This window comes from Capra hircus, chromosome 4 (assembly GCF_001704415.2).
Source record: "Capra hircus breed San Clemente chromosome 4, ASM170441v1, whole genome shotgun sequence".
Taxonomy (NCBI): domain Eukaryota; kingdom Metazoa; phylum Chordata; class Mammalia; order Artiodactyla; family Bovidae; genus Capra; species Capra hircus.
Window position 1 is genome coordinate 89,559,801 of NC_030811.1, and position 22,278 is coordinate 89,582,078.

At 43.0% G+C, this 22,278-nt stretch overlaps 1 protein-coding gene across 2 annotated transcripts in view; it reads left to right on the forward strand.

Moving 5' to 3' along the window:
* The window catches only part of RAPGEF5 (Rap guanine nucleotide exchange factor 5), a 233,107-nt gene that overhangs the window by 136,611 nt on the left and 74,218 nt on the right, over window positions 1-22,278 (forward strand). The window lies entirely within an intron of this gene.

Here is a 22,278-nt window from a genome sequence, read left to right on the forward strand (position 1 = left end):
CCCCTGTTTCCTGCAGCCTCATCCTGGAGCCCTGCTTGCGTCAAAGGGCTCAACTGGGCGTCCAAGGGCTTGCTGCCCGTGTGTCCCTGGGGCAGAAGTGGGCTGGAGTATTCTGGCTCCTGCCACTCTTTATGTCACACTCTAAAAGTTGGTCTCTGCATTTCCCCAATTTTCATTTAGTCTCTTACTTTAAAAAAAAAAAAAAACTTTATATAAAATGAAAACCCTCCTTATGCTCTATGGAAATCAGACTTGCTTTATACATCGAGGTGAGTAAAATTAAAGAGCAATCATGGCATTATTTGAAGTTTGCCAGTAATTTAGTTTAACCAAGAACTACTTAAAGACAAGTGCAGTGTTATCACATCATTGCTTAGTTTCAAAAGCCAGAATTCAAATGCAATAGGCAAGTCATAACATATTAAGTGGCCCACTACTGAGAAATTCTATGCAGAAACCATGTTGTTTTTCTTAATGAGAAAAATCCCAACTTTGTGTTGGTTTGGCACTTACATACATACCTTTTTAGAGGAAATAGGCTTCCTCGAGTGAGTTGTTTCAGTTCATCTTTAATCAGGATTAATTTTAATCAGAGTAATCACGAAAGTGATAGAGAAGATAAGTCTTACCTCCAAGAAGTTTACAGTCTGGCTGGAGATAAAATTCACACGTGGAAAACCAGTGCACCATTCAAGACACTGTTAAACGAAGTGTTTAAATAATTTCACAGACGTTCAGGGAGAGGGACGTCCCTCTGGTAAACTTTTTCACAGTTGCAGCAATCCATAGAGAAGCTCTTTTCCTTTTTCAAAAGCAAGGTTTGGAGGTTTGGTTCATTTTAAATCCTGCTTTTATTTTGTTTGTTTGTTTGTTTTTTCCTGTCATAAAATCGGCAGCCAGGCAGCCAAGGGACTTCAGTGGTTGAGCTCCCACTGTCTGTCAGAGCCATCTGCCCACTAGCTGGGGTTTTTAGGTCTCACAAGAAGCCTGTTGCAAGTCTCAACATTTAAAAAATATTATCTTCAGTTTTTAACAGTTTAAGCAGAGAGGAACTTGTCGTTATTGTATTTGTTTATTTTTCTGAAGATACTCATTTATTTTTAAAAATGCCCAGTTAAGAAAATGGATCCTGGCTCAGTTAGTTTGGTTTATCAAATTCATATTCTTAGCAGATGTTGGATTCCCTATGGTACAGGTGCTACTCACCAGGTTATCAAGTTCTTCTACTTGTAATATTAAAATAGTCATATTATCTTTAGTATGTTTGAGAAATCCTACTACTGTGTTGTGCCGCTCAGTCGTGTCTGACTCTGTGACGCCATGGACTGTAGCCCGCCAGGCTCCTCTGTCCATGGGGATTCTCCAGGCAAGAATACTGGAGTGGGTTGCCATGCCCTCCTCCAGGGGGAGAAATCATACTAAATATGGTGAAGCATTGAAATACTGAAAAATAAAGTATTTTTCTCAACTTTTGGTCCTCTCAGTGGTATACCTCACTCCAGACCCCTGGCAACCTTATATTCTTTTTTCTTTACCCCATATCAAGGCGTGATCTGCATGAATATAACAGTATTAATACTTTGTAGGTTGTCATCTGATGAATTAACACTGGAGATCTTTGGTGGTTTGGTTTCATTTGAATGTATAATGAATGGTTTAAGACGAAAGGATAAAGAAAAGATGCATGGACAGAGGGACAGCCCTTCATAGAGAGATGGACTGTACTTCATGACAACTGTGTACCACTGAGGCCTGGAGAAATAAGACATGGAGACACAGGTACTCATGTACACGGTGTCTTGATTCCCCCAGAGACTGTCCTGATACATCAGTGCTTTGGGGGAGGCAACACTGCAAGAAATTTAGAGGCTGAGTTCACAGGTACTATTATCTAGCTGCCAAGTCCTGTCCAACTCTTCTGTGACCCCACGGACTGTAGCCCACCAGACTCTGTCCATGGGATTCTCCAGGCAAGAATACTGGCGTGGGCTACCATGCCCTCCTCCAGGAGATCTTCCTGATCCAGGGATCTCTTGCGTCTCCTGCATTGGCAGGCAGTGGATTCTTTATCACTGAGCCACCTGGGAAGCCCTGAGTTCCCAGTTACCTGCATGCTAAGCTCCAAGATGCTATGGGAGCTTGTCACAGGGCACTCACCTGGTCCAGGGAGACATGCCTGTGTCCCCGAGGAAGAGACAGGATCTGAAGAGTCAGAAGAGTTCCAGAAGAAGTGAGGCAGGGCAGGCATTCCAGGCAGAGGAGAAACCCGCGTGAGGACAGGAAGGGCTGGTGCAGAGAGGGCGCTGCAGCTCTGCGGACGGAGCCAAGCGGCTGGGGCCTGGGGAGGGCAAGGGGGTAGAGGAGGCAAGGCCTTACCCGCAGGCTGAGTCAAAGACGGGGTGCTCAGAGTGATACAGAGCCCTTGTGGAGACTTTAAACAAGAGAGGAAGATGATTAGATCTGAATTTTTGAGATTCCTCTGCTGCAGTGTGGGAATGGGTTTGCCAGCCGAGAATGGGTCACACTCACTCCTTTGAAAGCTTTCTGACTCGCCTTCCCTCACAGACCTCTCTTGATTTTACGTAAAACAGTAACCAGCATAAATGTCAAAGCTTTGCTGTGAAGACAGAATGTCCAATTATAGCTCAGCTCTTAACTAAATAGCTTGACTCTAAAATGTACCACCTCATCATTTTTCTTTAAAAAATTGACTTTGATTCATTCCTGTTTCATAGAATGAATTTTGAACTTGCGTGTAATATGAATACTTTCTGTTAATTAACACCCGGCAGGCACGTATGTTCACGTTAAATGTACTTACTTTGCTGCATAATATTTGCTGCATATTGATTCAGCCAGAGTTTGGTGATTTCTGAGTGATTCAGATACTTCAGTTGATAAAGATGAGGAAAAGAAATTTATAAAAGATTTTCATGTGGGATGCAAAGAACCTTTTTTTTTTTTCTTTTGCAGTGGGAAGTGGGTGGAAAGGAAAAATTCCATCTGGCATACTGCAGCCCTAAATGTTGTTTTAAGAGAGCAAAAATAGAAGATGGCTGAAAATATCATAACAGAACATAGCAGACTGTGGGCAAATGTACAGTACATATTTTTCTAATAACTCATGTTAAATACCCATATTTTACTTAAAACATGACCATGTTCTTGTTTGTCAGTACATACAAATTTGTCTTTAATTTAAAAAAAATTACCCACTCCATTACTGAAGAACAAAAGAATTGTTTGGATGTCTTGAAGTTAATGCTGTCTCATTAGATCTACCTGGAATAGGTTTTTGCAGGGTTTTCTTTCCTTTTCCAATCTCTCCCTCCTTGTATTAAGGGGAAAAAAATGAAGAAGATATAGCATGTCTCTTCATTTATTGTACATTTGTCCGTAATTAGGTGAACAAGGCTCAACAATTCTAACAAAACTTTGTAAATGTCCTCTTTGTTCAGGTTCCAGGAATGACTGGGCATGATCGAGGTGAGCTGAGTCAGAGTAAAGGGGCTCTTTTAGATCCAAGAAATACAGAGAGGGAGTGAACAATGGTGATAATAAGATAATTAAGAGGGCAGGAAGTGGCCCTGGGGTAGGGATTTCCAAGGAAGCTCATGAAAACTCAGTGAGTCCCAGAAGCACATCTTAGTGACCTCCCAGGTTGGGGTGAGGTAGAAGGTGTCCAGTTAAAATTTTGACACTGTGCAATCAAAATCATACGGATGATTTGTTAAACCTTTCTTGATCTTGCCTTGGTTAGGATTTATAGAGGTAAAACAAGCTTCCTATTGGTACTCTTGTGAATAAAGAATTCTAATGATCCCCAGATGGTGCAGTACCTAATAAAATCCCAAACTGAATTTTATGGTTGATAGAAGCTGTCACTTTCTCCCAGCTCAGTGACCTTACTGTTGTTATAACTTGGGGGGATTCTGATAATGTGGTGTTTTTTGCAATCAATCTGAGTATCCTGGAGTTTTCCTCTGAGAAGCATAGGCTTTGATAAGAACTTTTTTGATATGATGTATCTTGATAAGAAAAAGTTTCACTCAAAAACTGGCAACTGCTAAATAGGATTATAAAGAGTATCCTCTAAAATGGGCAGTAAGTACTTCATAGTCCATTAATTCTGTCTAAAGTTCATTAATCACAAAAAGATGTTGAAATATTCTGATATAGTCCTCCTAGTAAGATGTATACCTTTTTAGCCTCTGGTATCAGAAGCAAAAGATCATTAATTAAAATAGTCATTATCGGCAAGCCTTCAGGTTTGTTAGAGAAAGGTGTAATTTGGTCTCTGTGCTTTCATCGCTCTGTGTTTCTGGAGTTATATTTTGTGGGGCTCTAACAGAGGCTAGCCTGATTGAAGTGCCCCTTGCTCCAGTAAGCATTCCTGTTGAACTGCTTCTCCTCTACTTGTCAGCAGTTGTTGCTCTCTGTGACCCCATGGGCTATAGCCTGCTAGGCTCCTCTGTCCTTGGGATTTCCCAGGCAAGAATACTGGCGTGGGTTGCTGTTTCCTTCTCCAGGGCATCTTCCTGACCCAGACAGTGAACCCTCATCTCCTGCACTGGTAAGCGGTTTCTTTACCACTGAGCCACCAGAGAAGCAGTTACCCCATCAGAAAACTGACACAGCAAGTCCTAAAAGCAGGCACAAACAGTTTTGCCAACAAAAAGTTACCGGGCCATTCAGTGCTTATTAAATATCCAGAAGGAAGCACAGAACTGAAAATTACCTCTGTGAAAAACAACACTTTGATATAACTCTAAAATCATGGGAACTGAGAGGTTAATTGAAGCCATGGGGATAATACTGTCTCCTCTCCCAGTGCATATGACTGGAATATACAGTGATAGAGACAGAAGCATGCGTGGCTGAGTTAGTGCTGGATTGTACCTACAGGTTTGAGGTTAAGGGATATACCAGCCAGGTGGAGAAGGGGAGCTTTTGAACTTCAGTTCAGTCGCTCAGTCATGTCCAACTCTTTGTGACCCCATGAACTGTAGCACGCCAGGCCTCCCTGTCCATCACCAACTCCCGGAGTTCACCCAAACTCATGTCCATCGAGTCAGTGATGCCATCCAGCCATCTCATCCTCTGTCGTCCCCTTCTCCGCCTGCCCCCAATCCCTCCCAGCATCAGAGTCTTTTCCAATGAGTCAGCTCTCCACATGAGGTGGCCAAAGTACTGGAGCTTCAGCTTTAGCATCAGTCCTTCCAGTGAACACCCAGGACTGATCTCCTTTACAGTGGACTACTCTCAAGAGTCTTCTCCAACACCACAGTTCAAAAGCATCAATTCTTTGGCGCTTAGCTTTCTTCACAGTCCAACCCTCACATCCATACATGACCACTGGAAAAACCATAGCCTTGACTAGACAACTTTGTTGGCAAAGTAATGTCTCTGCTTTTGAATATGCAATTTAGGTTGGTCATAACTTTCCTTCCAAGGAGTAAGCGTCTTTTAATTTCCTGGCTGCAGTCACCATCTGCAGTGATGTTGGAGCCCCCCAAATATAAAGTCTGGCACTGTTTCCACTGTTTCCCCATCTATATCCCAGTGAGGCCAAATTCTAACTAACCCTTAAAATCTGAGAGAAGAAAGTTTGGAACAAAGCAGAGAGCCAATTTTATTTTGATTGTCTTTTAAGGAATATACTTGAATGCTAGATGCTTGTGGGCAGATGCCTCTCAAGACTTGCTGAGCTGTTAAGTGCCGTTTCCATTGTAAGTTAGCAATCGTGTCTGACCTGTATCCTAATTTTAAGTAGATCCCACTTCTATCTGAAGTTAGTAAATCTCAAATTCTTGTCCTTTGGTATTACTCATGATTTTGGCATATGGAGGAGATCTGCAGAGACCTGGGGCAAGTCTGCCACACCCTGGAGAAATCCTTCCTCGTGAAGATCCAGGTGGCCCTAGGTAGAGTCAACATCTGTAGCTGCTGATCCCTCTGGGCCCTACCCTGTGTGCTTTGCCATTTTGGCATCTTGGCTCTGACTTCTGCTTTTAGGTACCACATCTTGCCATGCCAGAACCTTCGGAGAAGAGGGCAGTGAGAGTTTTGTTGGGCCCATTTTGACCCAAACCTAAGTTTTAAGATCATGTCATTCCAGGAGAAAAGTCAGGAATGCTGTCTTTTCCTTCCAAGTGGTAGAGGATGGCAGGCTGCAGACTTCCCAGTCTGGGGAACCCTAGAAGGAGGAGTTGGGTAGCACAGGCCTACAGAAGCCCCAGAGGGAATTCAGTGTGTGCTCCTTAGCCAGATGCCATGACCCAGCAATTCTGGGGGATTCAGCCACTTACTTGACTGCCTCGAGGTCTTCAGACCGATGCTAGCATCTCACATCAGTCAGATGCTTAGCTTCTCTACCATTAGCAGCTTATTTCAGATTCCCCTGTTTGAACTTGTAGGAATGATTAGGAAAAATCCTACTAGGTTGGAGACAGCCAGATAACTGTTTTGCTTGCTGCTACCAACAGTGGGCATTCAGCTGTGACACATAAAGTTCACTTTGCTGAGGGCCTAAATGATTTTTAATTTCGGTAGAACTTTCTCCTTTTCAAATATAGAGCAAATTTTTTAAATGCTTGGCCAGCATTAATTTATTCTTGCCTATATTCATTGAGAAAAGCATTTGTTAAGCCCTGATGAACCAGGCATCACACAGGATAGAACAGAGACATAAGTGAGCAAGATTGGATTTGAGCCCCCAAGCTCGTCACCGCTTATGAGGGAGGAGGATTGAAAACAAAGACAAGGGCGTTAAAGAAGGGTAATATGCAGACAGGGAGGCCTGGCGTGCTGCGATTCATGGGGTCGCAGAGAGTCGGACACGACTGAGCGACTGAAATGAACTGAACTGAACTGAACTGAATATGCAGACCGAAGAAAAGAAGGGGTGTACTTTGAATAAGGTGTCTGTTTCTAGAAAATTGTTTCTTCACCTTCTTGTGAGGCATTTGCTAAATTAAACATCATCTCTTTTACTTCCTGGCATTGTGACCAGGTAAGAACACACATCATAAATGGCAGACATCATAAGTCTTGTATCTAAGGAGAATTAGATATTGTTGGAAAATGGCATTGACCATTTTCCTCTCTCCCCATTTTCTAGCTACAAAATATTTTTAAAATTAGTATATTGTATATTGTTCTTGACCTGTTTAATAATTGAATTTTTTTTTGAAAACAAGCTTTATTCTGGAGATTTATGGATGTTTAACAGTCAAGAACAAGGCATCAGGCAACTTGCTAGAATTTATAGCACATTTCTTTCTGTTAGAGACTTTTTTGTTTACATTTGTTCTACTAACTGTAAAGTAATACACACGTTTTTACAGACAATTTAGAAATAATAGAAAGCTACAAGGAAGGAAAGAAAAATTTAGTGAGAACTAACCAGGATTTCTCCTCACCGTCTCCAGCATATCAGCACATGCATTATGAGGCTTTCTTTATGTTTCTATAACAGACTTCACTTATCTATGCTTCCCATTTGGGGGCAAATAGGGTTTCAAATTTTTCCAGTTATAATAATCTGGGATGCACATGTCTAGCAAAATCTTTATCTAAGTTTATATTTCTTAAGGGTAAATTCCTAGCTGAGTAATTACTACTCACAGGTATGAACTGCCTTAATCTTTTATGCTTTATGCTCGACTGTTCTTCATAAAGCTTGTTGCAGTTTTCATAAACATCAACACTCCATTAAAGTATTTGTTTTGTGACACCCTCACCCATATTGGAGCATCCCTGGTGGCTCAGAGGGTAAAGCATCTGCCTGCAGTGCGGGAGACCTGGGTTCAGTCCCTGCCTGGGTCGGGAAGATCCCCTGAAGAAGGAAATGGCAACCCACTCCAGTATTCTTACCTGGAAAATCCCATGAACGGAGGAGCCTGGTCAGCTACAGTCCATGGGGTTGCAAAGAGTTGGACATGACTGGGCGACTTCTCTTTCTTTCTTTCTTTCACCAATATTGATTATTATGATTCTTAGAAGGAGAAGCTAAGCTTTCTTGTCGGGTTGATAGGAAGGAAAAGTATTATCTTATTCAGATTTACATTTCTTTTCTAGTGAGGTTGAATACTTCCAGTTAATATCAATCCATCCATATTTCTTCTGTAATTAATCTGTTCACCTCCTTTGCCCATTTTTTCTATTGTGATTTTTCTCACTAATTTGAATAAGTACTTTATACATTAGGGACATAAATCTTTGTCGTATTTGTTACATGTAGTTTTTCCAGGCTTCTTCTTTTTTGTTTTTATGCACATATGAGCCAAAGTATTGATTCATGTTTTTGAACTTTAAAAATTGCCTTTAGAATTAGAAAGCTCTTCCCACTTCTGTAGCTAGATACTTAATTTTTTTTTTTTTCTATTCTAGAGTTACACTTCTTATTCAGGTATTTAATATAGCTGGAATTTATTTTTATAATATAAAAGTAAGATTTCTCCATCAGCTATCACATGCAGAATTTTTCATGTTTTCAGATTTTTTTTAATGATTGCCAGCATTAAAAAAAAAAAAATCCATTGTATTCTTGAGAAATTGAAACTGTTAATAGACTTCCTCCAAATTAAATATACCAAATATAAACTTAGTGAGTAATATTACCTCTCTGAGCTTCAGTTTTCTCATCTATAAAAGTAGGAGAGTAGAGGTGTAAGATTTCTTCTGGTTGTGAAATTCCTGTCTTAAATTGAAGATGACATCCCCCACCCCAGTTTAGCAGCATTCATACTTTTGAGTGTTAAATACTTTGGGGGAAAATGTTGCCATTTTAAAATGGATGCCAATCGATTACTCAGGAGGCCCTGACTAGCCATTTTTTACTCTGATTGACTATGCTTATCAATGCCAAAAATCGTTCTGTTCTTTTATGTTCTGAAAATACTCCTGTGGATAGAATTTCTGAAAAATCTTCTCTTTGTGAAATGCAGTTGGTATGGGACAGATGGTGATCTAGCATCCAGCTAGAAGTAGCTCTGCTACCAGGGTGTTGAAGCCACATCTCAAGCCATGTCATTAAATATTTGTAATTGTTTTCCTGAGTCTACAATGTCCTGAGGAGGATTGAGATATAAAACTCTCAGATAATGACAAACTAAAAAAAAACCTTCTAGATCCTACTGTCTTGAACTTCTAGAAATAAGAAGAAATTAGTCTATTTATAGTAGCTCAGTTCATTAACCACTGTCCACAGCCTTGCTCCAAACCACTGTTTGTTTGTTGTTGTTGTTTTTTTAATGCAAATTTTTATCTCTCCCCTGTCTCTCAAAAAGAATATTTCTTCTCTGAGGATAAGCTCTATGTTTTATTTGAGCTTTTATCCCCAGCATCTAGCATGAGGCTTTCAATTGGTATTTGTGGACCTGATTTCTGTAGAGAAGGCAAATGTGAGTGATTTGAAATGTTTCTGAAGTTCAAGGACTCAATCCAAATCTGTGCAAATCCAAAGTTATGCCTGCTCCAGGATTCCAGTTCATTGGAGATTTAAAATTTTAAATTAAAGATTTTGTACCAGGGAGGATTAGCCTGGAAATGACAGGCAGAAAGGACAAGGAGGTTCCTCACCAATCTTCAGTTGGTAACTGCAGACATGTCTTTAGGAGAACGCATACTTCGTAACGGGTAGAAACAAATTTTCAAGTTTCAGTGAGTCCCAGTTCATGGAGCAAGGATCTTACCTGGGCAGGTTTGTATATTGAAGATTTCAGTCCTGTTTGGTACACTAAGTGCACGTTAACATTCAGGAAAATAGATGATTTTTTTTGGTTTGTATTATCACTCAAGAAATTCCATTTCTTTTCAATCCATTTTTCTCTTTCTCCACACCCATCCTTCACTCCAGAAAAAGGGAGAAACACCTACTCCTGTGTAACCAAATTTCTTTCTTTCTTATTTTAACCTTGTCTTCCTTTTTTCTCCTAATTTTATCTTTCAAACAATTGTAGTAGTATTTCATTGCAGTTTAAATTTTCTTAACCTGTTTTAATGCCAACTTTTTCTATGACTGCACAATAAACCAAGAGTGATGCAGTCCTGCTTGTCTCATAGTCTTGTTTCACGCTGTGAAATAAGGTTTCTGCGGTGGTTGTTGCTGAGACCTAGGTGTGTCTCTCTTAAAACACCAAGGAATGTGCAAAACATGGAAAAACAAGAGTGTTTGCTTAAGATGCTTTGTATCCCCTTGCTCCCACGCCATGTGATCTTGCAGTTGCCACGGTAACTAGGAATTTTTCATTCCATAACTTGCATAAGGACTGAGGCTGACCTTTTTATTACTGCTCTGCCCTCTCTGAAGTTATGCGTGCACTCACGTGCATACACACACACACACACACGCATGTTCACGGGCATACACTTGTAAAGTCACATTTATATACACACAGCAGACATTTGGAAAAAGTTATAGAGTCCCTTGACTTGAAGCCTTCCCATTTTCTAAATGTATTTACTTTATACTATATTTATTTTTTATTTAGAACTTTTCCCAGCTTTACTGAGGTATAATTTACAAAAATTGTATATATTTAAGGTTATAAGATAATGTTTTGATGTATGCATACATTGTAGGATTATCACAAGCTAATTAACATATCTATACATCACGAGATTATGTTCAATTGTGTGTATATGTGTGTGTGGTGAGAACACTTAATATCTACTCAGCAAATTTCATGGATCCAGTGCTTTTTAAATTGAAAAATACTTTTCCTGGGTCTGGTCACAGTTAAGAGCTTGCTTTCTCAAATAATTTCCATCTATAAATTAGATCTTTACTTATTCAGGAGGCATTTCCAGACACAACTACACTTCCTGCAAGAGGAACTTGGGAAGAGAAACCAGTGCCATAGGAACCAGTTGAGAGGGGTTATCAAGTGCTGCTGTAAAAATCCACAGCATCCTCTTTTTACTTAGATTTTCAAAAGATTCTGTAAAACTGCTACTGTGAATTATTCAAACCCCAGGTGACAAGCATATCTGCAACTAGTAGAAATTTTGTCTGAGTCATAATTTACCATAGGTTTTCATCTCATCTTTAGGTTGCTTGGGGAAAGTGTCAATACTGATATTTTCCCTTTAGAATAACTTTGCCTGTGTGTGTCACACACACAAAATGATATGAAAATTCTTAGGAACAAGAACGTATTTCTACAATTTGTATTTGCCATTTCAGTAAAATTGCCTAGCAAACAAGATTTCAGATTTTTTAGTTGTTTTAAATCTCAGGCAACATATGTTTTGGATTTTGAGGGCCATCGAGATATACCAATAATGAGAAGTGGAAATTAGCACCGTTCCCAGCACTAAGTCATCTCAGTTTTTTGCAAAGTAAGAGTCTGTTGTGACCATATTGTGCAAACCCTCTCCAAGGATGCTGTGGATTGATGGAACTCATATCCAAAGTATTGATAAATACAGTTTTTCTCCAGTGAACTCAGTCATGTTAGGAGATACTTAATGACCTAATTTAGAATTTGAAGGCATCCCCATTTCTTCTGAATTACCTTCTAATAGGCTTCTGTCAGATCATATATGCACAAGGCAGTACCCTCAGTTGCCCTTTGACCTAAACTTCTTGAAGCCAAAGGGTAAGTCTTAGTGACTTCCCAACCCAGCCAAGCCTTTGCACATTCCCATGGACTCAATAACCAGGGTGAGTGTATGTAACTCATAAGTCTTAGCGGAATGAAATAGCCACCATATCTGGGACTACGAGGCTGCAGAAGTGATGGAGTGCAGCAGCCTCACCCCACGACCGTGGCTGACATCACGCCTTGTTTGTGGCTGCAGGTGTTTTATCTTGTTTATGCTTCAGACATGCTGATGCTAAAGGATGGTGACTGCCCCCTTGCAAGTAATCAGCAACGCCATCCCAAACGAGGGTCTCATTAGGCCTTAACTAACTCCTGAAATTTCTCCTTTCTACCCTAGCCTGCTCTCTGGACTATCTCTTTGTGCTGAACCTCCTCCTCCCGGCCTTTGCCAACCTTTCGGTCCTTGCCCTTGGGCCACTCTGATGTCTAGTGTCTGTCTGCTCATCTGTCGCTCACCAGGCCGTTCATTCGTTTTACAGGCAGTGCTGTTCTGGATGGAGGGGCAGCACAGAGAGTAAGACAGACCAAGTCCGTGTTCTCATGAAACAAATATCAGGGTAGAACTTGTCCTGTCATTTCTCCTTGCCCTTCTCTCCTCTCCTTCCCCGTAACCAAGAACTAGTGTATTGGAACTAGAGGACTTGCTGAGAAAGATTTAAAAAAATTTAAGATTTTATGTTAAAAATAGAACAACAAAAAACACCTGTGTGATTTAATAACTCTCAAGGGTCACATGAGGAGTGTCTTGTATGAAGCAAAGAAGAGGATCTGAATTGTAGTGAACTGATATTAGATCAGAAAGAGTGTTAGGAAAATAAAATGTGCAGGAATTAGATTGAAGTTGGCCCAGATCAGAGTCCTAGCCTTGCTCTAATTGTAGGGTTCTCAGAAAACTTACTTTACGTGATAATAATTATTAGAGGAAATAAAATTCAATAAGTATGGTTCTTCTCTAGCAGCCAGAACTTTCTATCTTGTCACATTTACTGGTTTTCTCTGGGAGTCTGACCACGTTCCATAACAACTTTGTGTTTGCTTTCACACTATGGAAGTCAGACTTGACCTAGATTCTCTAAGTCTGGGGATGATGAGCCCTATTAGTCCTATTTAGGCTTTAGTTTGAATTATTAATCATATTATTCTTAGGATTTTTTAAAAGAACTAATGATCATTAACTCAGATACTCTCTTTCTGCCAGGATGTGTTTGCTAGGCAAGAACCTTGGAATCTGGTAAATTTAAACCACTGCTCACCTTGACATACATCTGCTTACTTTATCTTTCCCTTAGCTGCTCTGTTAATCAGGTCTATCTTGCCAGCGATATCCTTTTTTTTTTTTCTGTAAGAAAATAGAATCATGAGATACATTGTCAGCAAATTCTGTGAAGGTTGTTCTTACACAAAATTGTTTTTGGCCAGAGGACATATTTTTTTTTCAGATAAGTATTCCAGTTCTGCGGTACCCACATTTACAGTACAAGAATAGATGCGGGCACTGATGGTTTGGTTTGCTCAGCTGTGTGTGAATTTCCATAGTGCAAGATGAGGAGAGATTCCCTAAACACTAAATCACACGCAGCTTTCCTCTGTAGGGAACCAGCACTTCGGGCTTCTGGGGAAAAAGTGAAGTCAAGACAACCGAATTTTGTAGGATCTGAGGATTTGGGGAAAATGTGAAGGTCATCATCTCCAGCTTTACTCACTGAAGAAGCACCTTCACTTGTCAATAATGTTGCTGCCAGACTCTGCTCCAGTTTGAAAAAGAGGTCGTTTTGTCTCTGTATTTCCTAAAATTGACCTTGAGTCTGCCTCCAACTCACGATCCATTAACGGAAGGTTACTTTTCTACATCACCAATAATCCTGTTCTACAAGGCAGCGTAGCTCAGAAAGTGAAAATCTCCTGCAGTGGTTTCATTGTCTCCATCTTTTTTTTCTTAGACATTCCAACTACCTGAACACTACCTCAAAGGGCATGTTTCCCAGACCCTCTTGTAGCTCCTTGGAGCAGAGTCCCATGTGCTTTGATCAGCAGACTCCTCTGCCCACAGACTCACAGCCCTGTTTTGTTTTGTTAGAGATAAGATTCACATAGCATAAAAGTAACCATTTTAAAGTGTACAGTTCCATGTCTGCCCAGTGCTTGAGCCCGTCAGGCCCAAGGCAGCTTATGCGCTGGAAGCCCTGCCAACCTTAGTCTTCAGGTCTTTTGATGCCCAAGTTCTGTGGGCATCAGATTGAACCGATCCCTGCCATGTTTAACTCTGTTCTTGCCAGCATTTCATTTCCCCTCTGCTGGGTCTTGAACTTTGCTCTTGCTGAGCTGGTGTAGTTGTAGTCCTGAGACCACGTTCAGTCCTTGTCAACCCTCTTCTCCTCTTGGAACTCAGGATGATATAGACACCTCTGTTGCCTTACCCACTGAGCAGATTGGCTTGCTTTGGTTGCCAGCACCAGGGTAAACTGGTCCCTGCCATAGCTGTAGTCTCTAACATGTACTGGTGACCATTTTCCAGGGATGTGTGTGGTCCTGGTTAAGAGCTCGGTTGTTGGGTCTTCCTGGGCTCAATCTCAGCTTTAGCACACACACCCTAACCCTGGGATCTTGCCTGGCCAAGTTACTTTGTCAAAATGAGAGATTTAACAGTATTTACCCCATGTGGACTGTGCTGTGCTTAGTCGCTTGGTCATGTCTGACTCTTTGCAACCACATGGACTGTAGCCCACCAGTCTCCTTTGTCCATGGGGATTCTCCAGGCAAAAATACTGGAGTGGGTTGCCATGCCCTCCTCCAGGGGATCTTCCCAACCCAGGGATCAAACCCAGGTCTCCCGCATTGCAGGCTAATTCTTTACCATCTGAGCCACCAGGGAAGCCAGAATTGTTGTAATGGTTGGGTAAGAAGGTGGCTCAGACGGTAAAGAATCTGCCTGCAGTGTGGGAGACCTGGGTTCAATCTCTGGGTTGGGAAGATCCCCTAGAAAAGGAAATGGCAACCCACTCCAGTATTCTTGCCTGGAGAATTCCATGGACAGAGGAGCCTCGTGGGCTACAGTCCATGGGATCACAAAGAGTTGGACATGACTGAGCAACTAACAGATAAGATAATGGAAGCTCATCTCCTAGCTTTGCTGGTATACGGTGAGCCCTCAATAAATGTCATCAATTTATCTGCCTGGTCTTGACTTGATCCCTCCCATATGGCAGTGCTGTCTCCTGAGTTCTCCAGCTGTAACTTCTACCATTGTGAGATAAAAATTATGTTAGCTCTCTTTAATGGTCTGGTAACTAATGATTACATGATGCTTTCTACTTCACCATGTGTACTTCCATGTATCCTCTTAAATTGGAGAAGGAAATGGCAACCCACTCCAGTGTTCTTGCCTGGAGAATCCCATGGGCAGAGGACCCTGGCAGGCAACAGTCCATGGGCTCACAAGAGTCAGACATGACTTACCAACTAAACCAACCGATCAACCATCCTCTTAAGTACGGGCCAACTCTGGGGGCTGCCTTAGTGATTTTCACATTAATGACTCTCAGAGCAAGATCCAGAATTAGAGCAAGTTGTTGTGATCTCATAACTTCTTGCCTGTCTATATCACTATGCAGTGTGACGAGCACGCACCTCTTCTTTTCAGGTCACCTGTATCTGTTTGAGTGTCCCAGACTTCCAGCTGCTGATGGGGATGCAGAAGAGGGCGGGCCAGTGTCATCCACTGCCCGAGTGGTTGGGTGACCCTTCCTTAGGAAGAGCCCCTCTCAGCAGACTGTCCACTCTGTTAGCACCATCAGAATCCACTACTTGAGATGTAGCCTGTGAGACTTATGCTGTCCTTCTGTAAACCTCCTCTCAAAATTGCGCTTTTATCCTTTCCTCTTCCTGTTCAGTCACTGATTCATTTGACTAATGTTCGAATATCTATGAAGTGCTAAGACCTGTTTGTTGGGAGGTCAGTGTTGAAGACGATATAGTGCCTGCCCACACATGAACTTATGCTTTAGAAGGGAGACAAAAAAGGTCATCAGTGTGTGCTTTTTGAAATACTGAGTCTGAAGGATTCACGTGTCACCGTGGGGTCCCAGAGAGGGCCCGCCACATCAGACTGGAGGTAGAGGGGGCAGAAAACCTGGAGGATATGATTCTTGAAGTGCACATTGTAAGGTGAATGAAAGTCCGACCAAGAAGGGTGGGGAATGGAGGGAGTCATAATAAGCTACTGGCTCTCAATGCATCACAGTCCTTTCAGGCTGTAATAAAACACCACAAACCGGGTGGCTTGTCAACAGGAGAAATTTATTTCTCACAGTTCTGGAGGCTGAGAAATCCAAGATCAGGGCACCAGAAGATTCAGTGTATGATGAGGGTCCACTTTCTGGTTCATAGACAGCTCTCATTTTGCTGTGTCCTCACAGGGCAGCAAAGGGTCAAGGGATCTTTCAGGGGCCTCTTTTATAAGGGTGCTTATCCCATTCAAGAGGTCTCCTCCCTCAGGACCTAATCACCTAAAAGCTCTGCCTCCAGACACCATCACGCTGGGGATTAGGTTTCAACATAGAATTTTTGGAGAGAGGACTCTTTGGTCCATAGCAAGTGCCTTCCTATGAATAAATTAGCATAGTCAGCTACTGTGTTCACAGACTTGAGGGAAAACAGTGTTGCATCTTGTACTACTCGTGTGACTTCTTGGATGCCATGGCGTCAAGCTGGATGGCTCTGTGCATCCTTCATAGGACAGTCTCTGTGCTGCCTGCTTTACACAGGTCTGATGATGAAGCCAGCCTGGGTCACGGGAGGAGTGTTGAGGATCCTGCCTGGGGCCGGAGGGGAGCTGAGAGGGTGCAAAATCCACATCTTCCCCAGGTGGGCCCCCAGGGTGACCTGTTCCTACCCACACCATACTGTCCTTGTGCCCTAGACTGGGGGACAGTACCGTGTAGTGCAGGCTTTCCCAGGGTTGCGTTAGTTACGGGGTCTCTTATATGTCCATTGCATGGGAGCTTAGTCTAATAGAATTTTGACAGATGGAACAAATATAACACTCAAGTTCAAAGCATAGTTATCTCATGTGATGAGTGTTATAATAGAAGGGTAACTGAGGAGAGAGAGTCAAGGCAGCCTCGGAGGAGAGTGGCTGTTGAGATTGAATCTGTGTTTTAAAGGTAATCCACGTGCTCACTGTCTCCCTTGCTCATGAACTTGCAAGCTCAGTAAACCATTATGAAGTTAATGTCATTTGCCAGGCCTTGAGCTGTGTGTTAGGAAGAGAAATAGAAGTCACAGTCCCTGCCCTCAAGATGTCATCATTTCACGGAGACCACAGAAAGAGCCGATAATCAGAGGTCAGTGTGATGGAGGTCATGACAGAGTTCTTTGAGCATCTCATCTGGACAGACAGTATTGCTGGCAGGAGATTTGTCAAAGAAGCTTCCTTAGATGTGATAATACGAGTTTCATTGCATGGAATGATTTGTATCTTTTGGGGTTCATAGACTCCAGTGAGACCTAGAATTCTGGACTCTGGAAAACTGTGCCTACACATAAAAAATCTTGTATGCTTTCAGAGGGTTCTCTGAGTCCCTGAAACCCATCCGTGAGCCCCCAGCTAAGGTTATGCTCACAGAATAGCGGGGACACGATGCCATGGAGAGTATCAGTGGCTGCTTCCTGGGAGCACTTGGGAGAAGAACGTTTCCCATCAGAGATAAGAGAATATCAACCAAGTATTTGTGACAGTTTCAGCAGGCCTGAGAAATCCCTTAGTAATCACTTTTTCTTGCTAGTGCCAGTGATAAGTGAAAATATAAATGCAGTCAGAGATTTGGTTTTGGACTGCCTAGACCGGCTAAACTGTGAACATCAGTTCTTGACTTTATATTTTTATTACCCTCTATGTATTTCATCTTAAAAATAAATGTCTTTCATGTGAATAAATGAAAGAAGAAGAGTTGGATTTGTAAGTGTAAACGCTGATCTTGGTCTTGGAATTTAATCTAAAGTAAGTCAAAGATATGGGTTCTGTCATTCATTGAGAATTCACAGGCAGGAGAGCAGTGTAGCCATAAAAGGAAAAGAAATCATAGCTAGTTGCCCAAAGAATGGAACAAAGATGAGGAGCAGGGAACATCTGAAAACCTTCCATTGTTTTTGTATCCCTCATGGACTCTGTTGAGAAGGTCACGTGAGTCTGTGATCACACAGCTTTCCCTCCGCGCTCACCCCCCTCCCACTTTCAGCTGAGGATACCTGTTTATTTTCGCACTTCCTCTCCTGCCGCACCTACCCGCTCATCCCAGACTGCATCCCAGACTACATCCCAAGGGCAAAGCTGTGAAGAATCTATGTGGCCCAGTCCTTGGAGTTCATTGTTCTTCCCAACATCCCTTCAAGAGAGTAGGGCAAAGAACTAGTTTCTGCGAGCCTGAGAGCTAAAGTGTGTATCAGGGAGAGGAGAGGATTCTTGCTGAGCATCACGAGCCAAAGCAGGGGACGGGGTGGGAATACACCTCCTGGGAATACACCCTGCTCCCCACTGTACCCTCCTCTTCAGTGTTGCACCTGCAGAGCCCTTTCTCTCCTGAGGTCTGTGCCTCTTGTTCAGGTGTTCTTCCTAGCCCACCCATCTTCTGAGCCCTGTTGCCTGTAATCACTTTTGGGAACATTCCTGGGTGTGACTCTCATCCCGCTGGCAAGGAAATAAATGCATTTTATTCTTAACTCCAATAGTGATCACCTCCAGTCTGCACCGTGCTAATGGCAGGGCAGCATCTGAATGACCCTCGTCCATGGTCAGTGCCCTCTGGCCAGAGACCACTGGGAACTCAGTGGTAGTTGAGCAAGTGGGGTTTGCTGCTTAGCTTGGGGATGGAGCACTTGTCCTGTGGGGAGCTGTGCAACAGCTCAGTGCAAGAAGGTGTTAGTAGGATTCACAGGACTTGGGTTTGTGTTTGGTTACTCTGGGGAGGATTTAAAGTAGCGGGACCTTGTTTTTGATCAAGCAGCTGGGTAACTGTGAGATATCTTAAATCTTATCTCTAGGAGGAGCAGCAAAGCTAAGGCTGTCACTGGGAAAGAAACAGCCATCACTAGTTAGCTGGGCTTCCTGCTACTTTCTTCTGTGGCCAACATTTATGCTGTATCTTGTTCCGAGAGGCCATGTTTTTGTCTTGTCCCACCACAGCACAGAGTGACCTTCTCTAGTGTTGACTTTTTGCAGAATCTTTGACATTTAACAGGAGAACGTGGGGCTGGGCCCGAGTGCCAGGCCGGCTCCAGGTGTCTGGGCTGCTTCTCCTCCTTCCCGTCCTCACTGCTCTGAATTGCCCTGCTTCAGAGATCAGCCTCCTTGATCAGAGCCTCCACCTGCTCGCGTGCCTACCTGTCCCCTTCACTCCTGTGAAGGCTTGTCCTCAGCCCCTCCATGCTGCCCTGGTTTATCAGCTGTTCTTCCACTCACCAGACAGACGCCATGTGGCGATGAGCTGTGTGCGTGTGTGCTGACGTGGCCCTGAGCTCCTCTCCTGCCTCCCGTCTCCATTGCTGATCACTTCCCCGGGGGGTGGGGGGCATCGATCACTGTTCCCCTCTCAGGTTTCTGAACACCATGGCAGGAAGGCCTAAAACCATACACGTGTTCTCTGCCCTCAGCAGCACAAAGCTGTCTGGCAATTGCTTTTTCCTTAACTAATTTATTCCCTGTTGCACCCCCTAAAGCCGTTTTTCCAACAGTTTTCTCTTTGGGACACCAGTGAATCCCCTCCTCCCAGAAGAGGGTCTCAGCTCACACTCTGCAAAGATGATGGAAACCACCTCATCTGTTCTACCTCAGCTTTCTTCTTTTCCCTGTCTTTTTTTTTTTTTTTTCCCCAAACCTCCATTGTCTTCCTTGCCCTGATACTCTCTGAAAGGAGGAACTCTTGGTCCTGTGGTAGCCTCACCCCTCCACACCTGTTCCTGACCTGTCTCGCCTCTTCTCCATCACCCCCGCCCCCCCCCTCCCCCCCCCCCCCCCCCCCCCCCCCGCCGCCGCCACCACTTCCCCAGCCAGGCAGCCTCTTCAGCCAGACTCCTTCCCTTCCTAGTGAAATTCTGAGGTGGTCTTCCGCGTCTGTGCACTTCCTCCACGTCCACTCACACCTCAACACTCCCCTTCCCTAGACTTAACCATGGTCTTGTCATCACTTTCTCGTAGGCTCTTCATCTTCGTAAACTTGACAACATCAGATAAGCTTTTCGTAGCCCTCCGCCTGCTCCTGGCTCGTCTTGGTTTCACTCCTTCATCATCTCTTTAGTAGGTTTCCTCATGACTCTTATCCCCTCTTTTCCTCTCTGCTTCCTATGTTTTCTCTTCCTTTATCCATCTTCATAATCCCCTTTCTCTCCTCTTCCCTTTAACAGTCTCACCCACTCCCTAACTGGAATAATTCACAGATTTGTCTCTGTCCTTGGCCTTCGCACAGAGGCCTTGTTCTTTATTTCTAACTGCTTGCTGAACGTCTACAGCATGATGTATGGTCAGTCCTGAAACATCAGTTGTCTGAAACCAGATCCATCAGTCTCAGCAGAACCCGTTTTTTGCCCCATTTAATGGCACTTCCATTCTCTGTCACCCACGGATCTGGGATTCAGTCTGTCATCTCTGACAATCAAATCCCGTGGGTTCTACCTTTGCTTTTGTCTCTTGCATGTGGCCCCATCTTAGGGAGCTCACCACTTTAGACTTGCGTTATGGAGCTATTGCCTTGTCATCTAAGGGCAGGGCACCAGTCTTACTCACCTTTGCTTGCCCCTTAGTGGCTGGCACAACACCTTCCCCACAGGAAACCCGCCCCCCCTCCACTGTCTGTGGAAGGCTTGTCTGTAAGTTAAGCATTTTAATGCTTTACTTGCATTTCACAAACTGTTTGTCATTGAACGCATTTCTTGTCATTAGTTCACTGAATACCTTTACTCTTAGCTGAGCAAGCACCAGAATGAAGCTTCATGACCAGAGCCTCAACTCTGGTACTTCTGCTCTTTTTCAGGAAGAGCAGTTTGGCATGGATTGGACGCGAGGCATTAATTTCACCTTCCTTCTTGAGAGCAGATATAATACATAGGGTTATTTTGTTTTCAAGGCAATTTTAGATAACTTCCATCTCCCTTTATACATTGATTTTTCTGCTTTTTCACTTCTTTATTTTTTAACAGGTTTTCAAAATGGAAACTACCACTGTGACATAAGATGCTATTGATAGTACATCAATATGGTTCAGCTAGTCCCCTGCCCAGCAGAGTGTAGCTGCTCCGTACACAGCCCTGTAATACATATTAGTTACACAGACATTAGAGAAGCCCTTCCCATCCATATGTATGCACATGGCCTGCGGAAGTTAATAATGCCATATATCACATGCACGTAGAATATAAAATGTACTTCAAAATGACAGCAGGCTCATATAAAACGAATATTGGCTTACGACAAGAGGAAAGCCAGAGGAAGCTTTTTGTCCTTTCAGACCTGCTCTTTACTGAATTATCTGCTTCTGTGTCTCAGTATCCCAGACTCCATTTTGCCACCCCCCCCCCACCTTTTTTCTGGTCAATATTATGCTCATCTTTCCAGCCACCTTATTTCACTTCAGCCACATGGATAACAAAAGAACCTCCTTGGAGAAATGAAAGATAGCAATTACACATTGGTATTCATGTTACAGGAGTCACGGCCATCCTCGGGGACTTTAACAATGAATATCCAGCATTAATTGCCACAGTAACTGCGTGTCTGACCTTGCTGAAATGTAATACATCAGTTTTACATAGTAAAATTATTTGCTACTAAGAGATTAAAAAGGCATGATCATAAAGTTATATTGCTGTTTGGAATGACTAGTAGTTTTTATTTTTAAGAAGATCTTGGAGGACTCGAATGAGTAGGTTGCTACATTTTCTTAGAAATGAGAGTTGAAATCTTAGTATTCCCACTGACTTGGTTGGCAATTACAAGAATAGTGCCTTCCTATTCTTATGGAAGGTGAATAAAATACATTGGCATCTTCAGTTAATCAGTGGAAAAGTGATTAATAAGGCATGGAGACATAGTACTTTTTATCTGCTTGGGGGAAAATGTTCTTTTTATGTGTTTATACCTAATTTATGTAGGTTTTCTGCCAGGAGCCAGGAACATAGCAACATGCCAGGAAACCTAGGACCTGTTTCCCTTTGTAAGGAAGTAGCACCATTTTTAAGGTGTTGCTTGTTGGCTCTCAGCTTCTTGCATCAATCTTTTGCTCTCTCCTCGGAGATACAGAAGTTAAATTTTCTCATGTGTGTCTCTCACACACCCCTTGCCCCCCTCCCCCACCACAATTTCCTCTGGCTGGATGTTGCCAATCAGAATTTCACACTCCACACTCTGAAAGTGTTCATCACTCGGGGCGGCTCCACACTGCTGGGGCGGCTCCATACTGCTGGGTCAGCAGTGAGCCTGACTCCAACAGAGCCTCGTCAGCGGGCCATGCTGGGCTCTGGCTGTGGAAGCTGTGTGTGCAGAAATGAGTGATTGTTTGGCCTTCTGTCCGCGTTAAAAGTGATCGAGGTGAAGAAAGTCAGTGCACTCACCCATGACACCCGAATTCTAGTTAGAATGAGATTCTAACTAGAGGATCCATTTATTGCTCATATCCTGGCA